Consider the following 9,079-nt stretch of genomic DNA (forward strand, 5'->3'; position numbering starts at 1 on the left):
CCCACTCTGTTCCCCACTCTCTGTTCCCCACTCTCTGTCCCCCACTCTCTGTCCCCCACTCTGTCTCCTACGCTCTCCCACTCTCTGTCCCCCACTCTCTGTCTCCCACTCTCTGTCCCCCACTCTCTGTCTCCCACTCTCTGTCCCCCACTCTCTGTCCCCACTCTTTGTCCCCCACTCTGTCTCCTACGCTCTCCCACTCTCTGTCCCCCACTCTCTGTCTCCCACTCTCTGTCCCCCACTCTCTATCCCCCACTCTCTGTCCCCCACTCTCTGTCCCCCACTCTCTGTCTCCCACTCTCTGTCCCCCACTCTCAGTCCTCCACTCTCTGTCTCCCACTCTCTGTCCCCCACTCTCTGTCTCCCACTCTCTGTCCCCCACTCTCTGTCCCCCACTCTCTGTCCCCCACTCTCTGTCTCCCACTCTCTGTTCCCCACTCTCTGTCTCCCACTCTCTGTTCCCCACTCTCTGTCCCCCACTCTCTGTCCCCCACTCTCTGTCCCCCACTCTCTGTCTCCCACTCTCTGTCCCCCACTCTCTGTCTCCCACTCTCTGTCCCCCACTCTCTGTCCCCACTCTCTGTCCCCCACTCTGTCTCCTACGCTCTCCCACTCTCTGTCCCCCACTCTCTGTCTCCCACTCTCTGTTCCCCACTCTCTGTCCCCCACTCTCTGTCCCCCACTCTCTGTCCCCCACTCTCTGTCTCCCACTCTCTGTCCCCCACTCTCTGTCCCCACTCTCTGTCCCCCACTCTGTCTCCTACGCTCTCCCACTCTCTGTCCCCCACTCTCTGTCCCCCACGCTCTGTCCCCCACTCTCTCCCACTCTCTGTCCCCCACTCTCTATCCCCCACTCTCTTTCCCCCACTCTCTGTCTCCCACTCTCTCCCACTCTCTGTCCCCCACTCTCTGTCCCCCACTCTCTGTCCCCCACTCTCTGTCTCCCACGCTCTCCCACTCTCTGTCCCCCACTCTCTGTCTCCCACGCTCTCCCACTCTCTGTCCCCCATTCTCTGTCCCCCACTCTCTGTCCCCCACTCTCTGTCCCCCACTCTCTGTCTCCCACTCTCTGTCCCCCACTATCTGTCCCCCACTCTCTCCCACTCTCTGTCCCCCACTCTCTGTCCCCCACTCTCTGTCTCCCACTCTCTGTCCCCCATTCTCTGTCTCCCACTCTCTGTCTCCCACTCTCTGTCCCCCACTCTCTGTCCCCCACTCTCTGTCCCCCACTCTCTGTCCCCCACTCTCTGTCTCCCACTCTGTTCCCCACTCTCTGTTCCCCACTCTCTGTTCCCCACTCTCTGTCCCCCACTCTGTCTCCCACTCTCTGTTCCCCACTCTCTGTTCCCCACTCTCTGTCCCCCACTCTGTCTCCCACTCTCTGTCCCCCACTCTCTGTCTCCCACTCTCTGTCCCGCACTCTCTATCTCCCACTCTCTGTCCCCCACTCTCTGTCTCCCACTCTCTGTCCCCCACTCTCTGTCTCCCACTCTCTGTCCCCCACTCTCTTTCTCCCACTCTGTTCCCCACTCTCTGTTCCCCACTCTCTGTCCCCCACTCTCTGTCTCCCACTCTCTGTCCCCCACTCTCTGTCTCCCACTCTCTGTCTCCCACTCTCTTTCTCCCACTCTGTTCCCCAATCTCTGTTCCCCACTCTCTGTTCCCCACTCTCTGTCCCCCACTCTCTGTCCCCCACTCTCTGTCTCCCGCTCTCTGTCCCCCGCTCTCTGTCTCCCACTCTCTGTCCCCCACTCTCTGTCTCCCGCTCTCTGTCCCCCGCTCTCTGTCCCCCGCTCTCTGTCTCCCACTCTCTGTTCCCCACTCTCTGTTCCCCACTCTCTGTCCCCCACTCTCTGTCTCCCACTCTCTCCCACTCTCTGTCCCCCACTCTGTCCCCCACTCTCTGTCTCCCACTCTCTGTCCCCCACTCTCTGTCCCCCACTCTCAGTCCCCCACTCTCTGTCTCCCACTCTCTGTCCCCCACTCTCTGTCTCCCACTCTGTTCCCCACTCTCTGTCCCCCACTCTCTGTCCCCCACTCTGTCTCCTACGCTCTCCCACTCTCTGTCCCCCACTCTCTGTCTCCCACTCTCTGTCCCCCACTCTCTATCCCCCACTCTCTGCCTCCCACTCTCAGTCCCCCACTCTCTGTCTCCCACTCTCTGTCCCCCATTCTCTGTCTCCCACTCTGTTCCCCACTCTCTGTTCCCCACTCTCTGTCCCCCACTCTCTGTCCCCCACTCTGTCTCCTACGCTCTCCCACTCTCTGTCCCCCACTCTCTGTCTCCCACTCTCTGTCCCCCACTCTCTGTCTCCCACTCTCTGTCCCCCACTCTCTGTCCCCACTCTTTGTCCCCCACTCTGTCTCCTACGCTCTCCCACTCTCTGTCCCCCACTCTCTGTCTCCCACTCTCTGTCCCCCACTCTCTATCCCCCACTCTCTGTCCCCCACTCTCTGTCCCCCACTCTCTGTCTCCCACTCTCTGTCCCCCACTCTCAGTCCTCCACTCTCTGTCTCCCACTCTCTGTCCCCCACTCTCTGTCTCCCACTCTCTGTCCCCCACTCTCTGTACCCCACTCTCTGTCCCCCACTCTCTGTCTCCCACTCTCTGTTCCCCACTCTCTGTCTCCCACTCTCTGTTCCCCACTCTCTGTCCCCCACTCTCTGTCCCCCACTCTCTGTCCCCCACTCTCTGTCTCCCACTCTCTGTCCCCCACTCTCTGTCTCCCACTCTCTGTCCCCCACTCTCTGTCCCCACTCTGTCCCCCACTCTGTCTCCTACGCTCTCCCACTCTCTGTCCCCCACTCTCTGTCTCCCACTCTCTGTTCCCCACTCTCTGTCCCCCACTCTCTGTCCCCCACTCTCTGTCCCCCACTCTCTGTCTCCCACTCTCTTTCCCCCACTCTCTGTCCCCACTCTCTGTCCCCCACTCTGTCTCCTACGCTCTCCCACTCTCTGTCCCCCACTCTCTGTCCCCCACGCTCTGTCCCCCACTCTCTCCCACTCTCTGTCCCCCACTCTCTATCCCCCACTCTCTTTCCCCCACTCTCTGTCTCCCACTCTCTCCCACTCTCTGTCCCCCACTCTCTGTCCCCCACTCTCTGTCCCCCATTCTCTGTCTCCCACGCTCTCCCACTCTCTGTCCCCCACTCTCTGTCTCCCACGCTCTCCCACTCTCTGTCCCCCATTCTCTGTCCCCCACTCTCTGTCCCCCACTCTCTGTCCCCCACTCTCTGTCTCCCACTCTCTGTCCCCCACTATCTGTCCCCCACTCTCTCCCACTCTCTGTCCCCCACTCTCTGTCCCCCACTCTCTGTCTCCCACTCTCTGTCCCCCATTCTCTGTCTCCCACTCTCTGTCTCCCACTCTCTGTCCCCCACTCTCTGTCCCCCACTCTCTGTCCCCCACTCTCTGTCCCCCACTCTCTGTCTCCCACTCTGTTCCCCACTCTCTGTTCCCCACTCTCTGTTCCCCACTCTCTGTCCCCCACTCTCTGTCTCCCACTCTCTCCCACTCTCTGTCTCCCACTCTCTCCCACTCTCTGTCTCCCACTCTCTGTCCCCCACTCTCTGTCCTCCACTCTCTGTCTCCCGCTCTCTGTCTCCCACTCTCTGTCTCCCACTCTCTGTCCCGCACTCTCTATCTCCCACTCTCTGTCCCCCACTCTCTGTCTCCCACTCTGTCCCCCACTCTCTGTCTCCCACTCTCTGTCCCCCACTCTCTTTCTCCCACTCTGTTCCCCAGTCTCTGTTCCCCACTCTCTGTCCCCCACTCTCTGTCTCCCACTCTCTGTCCCCCACTCTCTGTCTCCCACTCTCTGTCTCCCACTCTCTATCTCCCACTCTGTCTCCCACTCTCTGTACCCCACTCTCTGTCCCCCACTCTCTGTCTCCCACTCTCTGTCCCCCACTCTCTGTCTCCCACTCTCTGTCCCCCACTCTCTGTCTCCCACTCTCTGTCCCCCACTCTGTCTCCCACTCTCTGTTCCCCACTCTCTGTTCCCCACTCTCTGTCCCCCACTCTCTGTCTCCCACTCTCTGTCCCCCACTCTCTGTCTCCCACTCTCTGTCCCGCACTCTCTATCTCCCACTCTCTGTCCCCCACTCTCTGTCTCCCACTCTCTGTCCCCCACTCTCTGTCTCCCACTCTCTGTCCCCCACTCTCTTTCTCCCACTCTGTTCCCCACTCTCTGTTCCCCACTCTCTGTCCCCCACTCTCTGTCTCCCACTCTCTGTCCCCCACTCTCTGTCTCCCACTCTCTGTCTCCCACTCTGTTCCCCACTCTCTGTTCCCCACTCTCTGTCCCCCACTCTCTGTCTCCCGCTCTCTGTCCCCCGCTCTCTGTCTCCCACTCTCTGTCCCCCACTCTCTGTCTCCCGCTCTCTGTCCCCCGCTCTCTGTCCCCCGCTCTCTGTCTCCCACTCTCTGTTCCCCACTCTCTGTTCCCCACTCTCTGTCCCCCACTCTCTGTCTCCCACTCTCTCCCACTCTCTGTCCCCCACTCTCTGTCCCCCACTCTCTGTTCCCCACTCTCTGTCTCCCACTCTCTGTCTCCCACTCTCTGTCCCCCACTCTCTGTCTCCCACTCTCTCCCACTCTCTGTCTCCCACTCTCTGTCCCCCACTCTCTGTCCCCCACTCTCAGTCCCCCACTCTCTGTCTCCCACTCTCTGTCCCCCACTCTCTGTCTCCCACTCTGTTCCCCACTCTCTGTTCCCCACTCTCTGTCCCCCACTCTCTGTACCCCACTCTCTGTCTCCCACTCTCTGTCCCCCACTCTCTGTCCCCACTCTCTGTCCCCCACTCTGTCTCCTACGCTCTCCCACTCTCTGTCCCCCACTCTCTGTCTCCCACTCTCTGTCCCCCACTCTCTATCCCCCACTCTCTGTCCCCCACTCTCTGTCCCCCACTCTCTGTCTCCCACTCTCTGTCCCCCACTCTCTGTCTCCCACTCTCTGTCCCCCACTCTCTGTCCCCACTCTCTGTCCCCCACTCTGTCTCCTACGCTCTCCCACTCTGTCCCCCACTCTCTGTCTCCCACTCTCTATCCCCCACTCTCTGTCCCCCACTCTCTGTCCCCCACTCTCTGTCCCCACTCTCTGTCCCCCACTCTGTCTCCTACGCTCTCCCACTCTCTGTCCCCCACTCTCTGTCCCCCACTCTCTGTCTCCCACGCTCTCCCACTCTCTGTCCCCCACTCTCTGTCCCCCACTCTCTGTCCCCCACTCTGTCTCCCACGCTCTCCCACTCTCTGTCCCCCATTCTCTGTCCCCCACTCTCTGTCCCCCACTCTCTGTCGCCCACTCTCTGTCTCCCACTCTCTGTCCCCCACTCTGTCTCCCACGCTCTCCCACTCTCTGTCCCCCATTCTCTGTCCCCCACTCTCTGTCCCCCACTCTCTGTCGCCCACTCTCTGTCCCCCACTCTCTGTCCCCCACTCTGTCCCCCACTCTCTGTCTCCCACGCTCTCCTACTCTCTATCCCCCATTCTCTGTCTCCCACTCTCTGTCTCCCACTCTCTGTCCCCCACTCTCTGTCCCCCACGCTCTGTCCCCCACTCTCTCCCACTCTCTGTCCCCCACTCTCTGTCCCCCACTCTCTGTCCTCCACTCTCTGTCTCCCACGCTCTCCCACTCTCTGTCTCCCACTCTCTGTCTCCCACTCTCTGTCCCCCACTCTCTGTCCCCCACTCTCTGTCCCCCACTCTCTGTCTCCCACGCTCTCCGACTCTCTGTCCCCCACTCTGTCTCCCACTCTCTGTCCCCCACTCTCTGTCTCCCACGCTCTTCCACTCTCTGTCCCCCACTCTGTCTCCCACTCTCTGTCCCCCACTCTCTGTCTCCCACGCTCTCCCACTCTCTGTCCCCCACTCTGTCTCCCACCCTCTGTCCCCCACTCTCTGTCTCCCACGCTCTTCCACTCTCTGTCTCCCACTCTCTGTCTCCCACTCTCTGTCCCCCACTCTCTGTCCCCCACTCTCTGTCCCCCACTCTCTCCCACTCTCTGTCCCCCACTCTCTGTCCCCCACTCGCTGTCTCCCACTCTCTGTCCCCCACTCTCTGTCCCCCACTCTCTGTCCCCCACTCTGTCTCCCACTCTCTGTCTCCCACTCTCTGTCTCCCACTCTCTGTCTCCCACGCTCTCCCACTCTCTGTCCCCCACTCTCTGTCCCCCACTCTCTGTCCCCCACTCGCTGTCCCCCCCTCTCTGTCCCCCACTCTCTGTCCCCCACTCTCTGTCCCCCACTCTGTCTCCCACTCTCTGTCTCCCACTCTGTCTCCCACTCTCTGTCTCCCACTCTGTCCCCCACTCTCTGTCTCCCACTCTCTGTCCCCCACTCTCTGTCCCCCACTCTCTGTCCCCCACTCTCTGTCTCCCACTCTCTGTCCCCCACTCTCTGTCCCCCACTCTCTGTCCCCCACTCTGTCTCCCACTCTCTGTCCCCACTCTCTGTCCCCCACTCTCTTTCCCCCACTCTCTGTCCCCCACTCTCTGTCCCCCACTCTCTGTCTCCCACTCTCTGTCCCCCACTGTCTGTCCCCCACTCTCTGTTCCCCACTCTCTGTCTCCCACTCTCTGTCCCCCACTCTCTGTCTCCCACTCTCTCCCACTCTCTGTCTCCCACTCTCTGTCTCCCACTCTCTGTCCCCCATTCTCTGTTCACCACTCTCTGTCCCCCACTCTCTGTCTCCCACTCTCTGTTCCCCACTCTCTGTTCCCCACTCTCTGTCTCCCACTCTCTGTCTCCCACTCTCTCCCACTCTCTGTCTCCCACTCTCTGTCCCCCACTCTCTGTCCCCCACTCTCTGTCCCCACTCTCTGTCTCCCACTCTCTCCCACTCTCTGTCCCCCACCCTCTGTCTCCCACTCTCTCCCACTCTGTCCCCCACTCCCTGTCTCCCACTCTGTCTCCCACTCTCTGTCTCCCACTCTCTGTCCCCCACTCTCTGTCTCCCACTCTCTGTCTCCCACTCTCTCCCACTCTCTGTCCCCCACTCTCTGTCCCCCACTCTGTCTCCCACTCTCTGTCCCCCACTCTCTGTCCCCCACTCTGTCCCCCACTCTCTGTCCCCCACTCTCTTTCCCCCACTCTCTGTCCCCCACTCTCTGTCCCCCACTGTCTGTCCCCCACTGTCTGTCCCCCACTCTCTGTTCCCCACTCTCTGTCCCCCACTCTCTGTCCCCCACTCTCTGTCCCCCACTCTCTGTCCCCCACTCTCTTGTCTCCCACTCTCTGTCTCCCACTCTCTGTCCCCCATTCTCTGTTCACCACTCTCTGTCTCCCACTCTCTGTCCCCCACTCTCTCCCACTCTCTGTCTCCCACTCTCTGTCCCCCACTCTCTGTCCCCCACTCTCTGTCCCCCACTCTCTGTCCCCCACTCTCTGTCTCCCACTCTCTGTCTCCCACTCTCTGTCCCCCATTCTCTGTTCACCACTCTCTGTCTCCCACTCTCTGTCCCCCACTCTCTCCCACTCTCTGTCCCCCACTCTCTGTCCCCCACTCTCTGTCCCCCACTCTCTGTCTCCCACTCTCTGTCTCCCACTCTCTGTCCCCCATTCTCTGTTCACCACTCTCTGTCTCCCACTCTCTGTCTCCCACTCTCTCCCACTCTCTGTCTCCCACTCTCTGTTCCCCACTCTCTGTTCCCCACTCTCTGTCTCCCACTCTCTGTCTCCCACTCTCTCCCACTCTCTGTCTCCCACTCTCTGTCCCCCACTCTCTGTCCCCCACTCTCTGTCTCCCACTCTGTCTCCCACTCTCTCCCACTCTCTGTCCCCCACCCTCTGTCCCCCACTCTCTCCCACTCTGTCCCCCACTCTCTGTCTCCCACTCTCTGTCTCCCACTCTCTGTCTCCCACTCTCTGTCTCCCACTCTCTCCCACTCTGTCCCCCACTCTCTGTCCCCCACTCTCTGTCTCCCACTCTCTGTCCCCCACTCTCTGTCTCCCACTCTCTGTCTCCCACTCTCTCCCACTCTGTCCCCCACTCTCTGTCTCCCACTCTCTGTCTCCCACTCTCTCCCACTCTCTGTCTCCCACTCTCTGTTCCCCACTCTCTGTTCCCCACTCTCTGTCTCCCACTCTCTGTCTCCCACTCTCTCCCACTCTCTGTTTCCCACTCTCTGTCCCCCACTCTCTGTCCCCCACTCTCTGTCCCCACTCTCTGTCTCCCACTCTGTCTCCCACTCTCTCCCACTCTCTGTCCCCCACCCTCTGTCCCCCACTCTCTCCCACTCTGTCCCCCACTCTCTGTCTCCCACTCTCTGTCTCCCACTCTCTGTCTCCCACTCTCTCCCACTCTGTCCCCCACTCTCTGTCCCCCACTCTCTGTCTCCCACTCTCTGTCCCCCACTCTCTGTCTCCCACTCTCTGTCTCCCACTCTCTCCCACTCTGTCCCCCACTCTCTGTCTCCCACTCTCTGTCTGCTCTATTCCTTTTTTGAATTCCCTTCTGCCCCCTTCATCCTCTCCCAGCACAGCGCCCCCTCCTGCTGTAGAGCCTGTAGTGACAGAGAAGTTCTCCAGAACCTTCCTCCCTACTATTAGTGTATTGTGGCATTGTCAGTATTTCTGAATAAATCACCTTGAGGGTCCAGGACTTCAGATTCGGTTCTAGTTCCCTAGAACCATATTTCCGAACCTTCCATCTCATCTGTGTCCTTGGTACCAATGTCAGCTTGGTTCTGAGAAGATAGTCATGCACTGAGCTTTCTTCTGGTGTTGTCTTAACATGCTGCACTCGGATGTGATACCGTATTTATGTACTGACCTTGGTTTTGGTACTGTACTTGTGTACTAAATGTGATTTTGGTCCGTTATTAATTTCCTATGCGTGACATGTTTGCTGTGATCCAACATCTGCACGTATGTTAGAGATGCAGCCAGATTGATGGAGGCCTCTTCTGGATCACGTCAGGAGATATCTAGACGACCTTGCACACACTGGAGTCATCAGTTCTTCACTTCCCTTCATTTCTTCAATTGAAGCTTTATAAATGCAGCTTTTATCTGAGGGCTCGGGTGAAGCACTGGGATAATGAAAACTCAGACCCTACATATAATTACCCTTGACCCTCA

Source organism: Ranitomeya imitator, chromosome 6 (genome assembly GCF_032444005.1).
Source record: "Ranitomeya imitator isolate aRanImi1 chromosome 6, aRanImi1.pri, whole genome shotgun sequence".
Taxonomy (NCBI): Eukaryota; Metazoa; Chordata; class Amphibia; order Anura; family Dendrobatidae; genus Ranitomeya; species Ranitomeya imitator.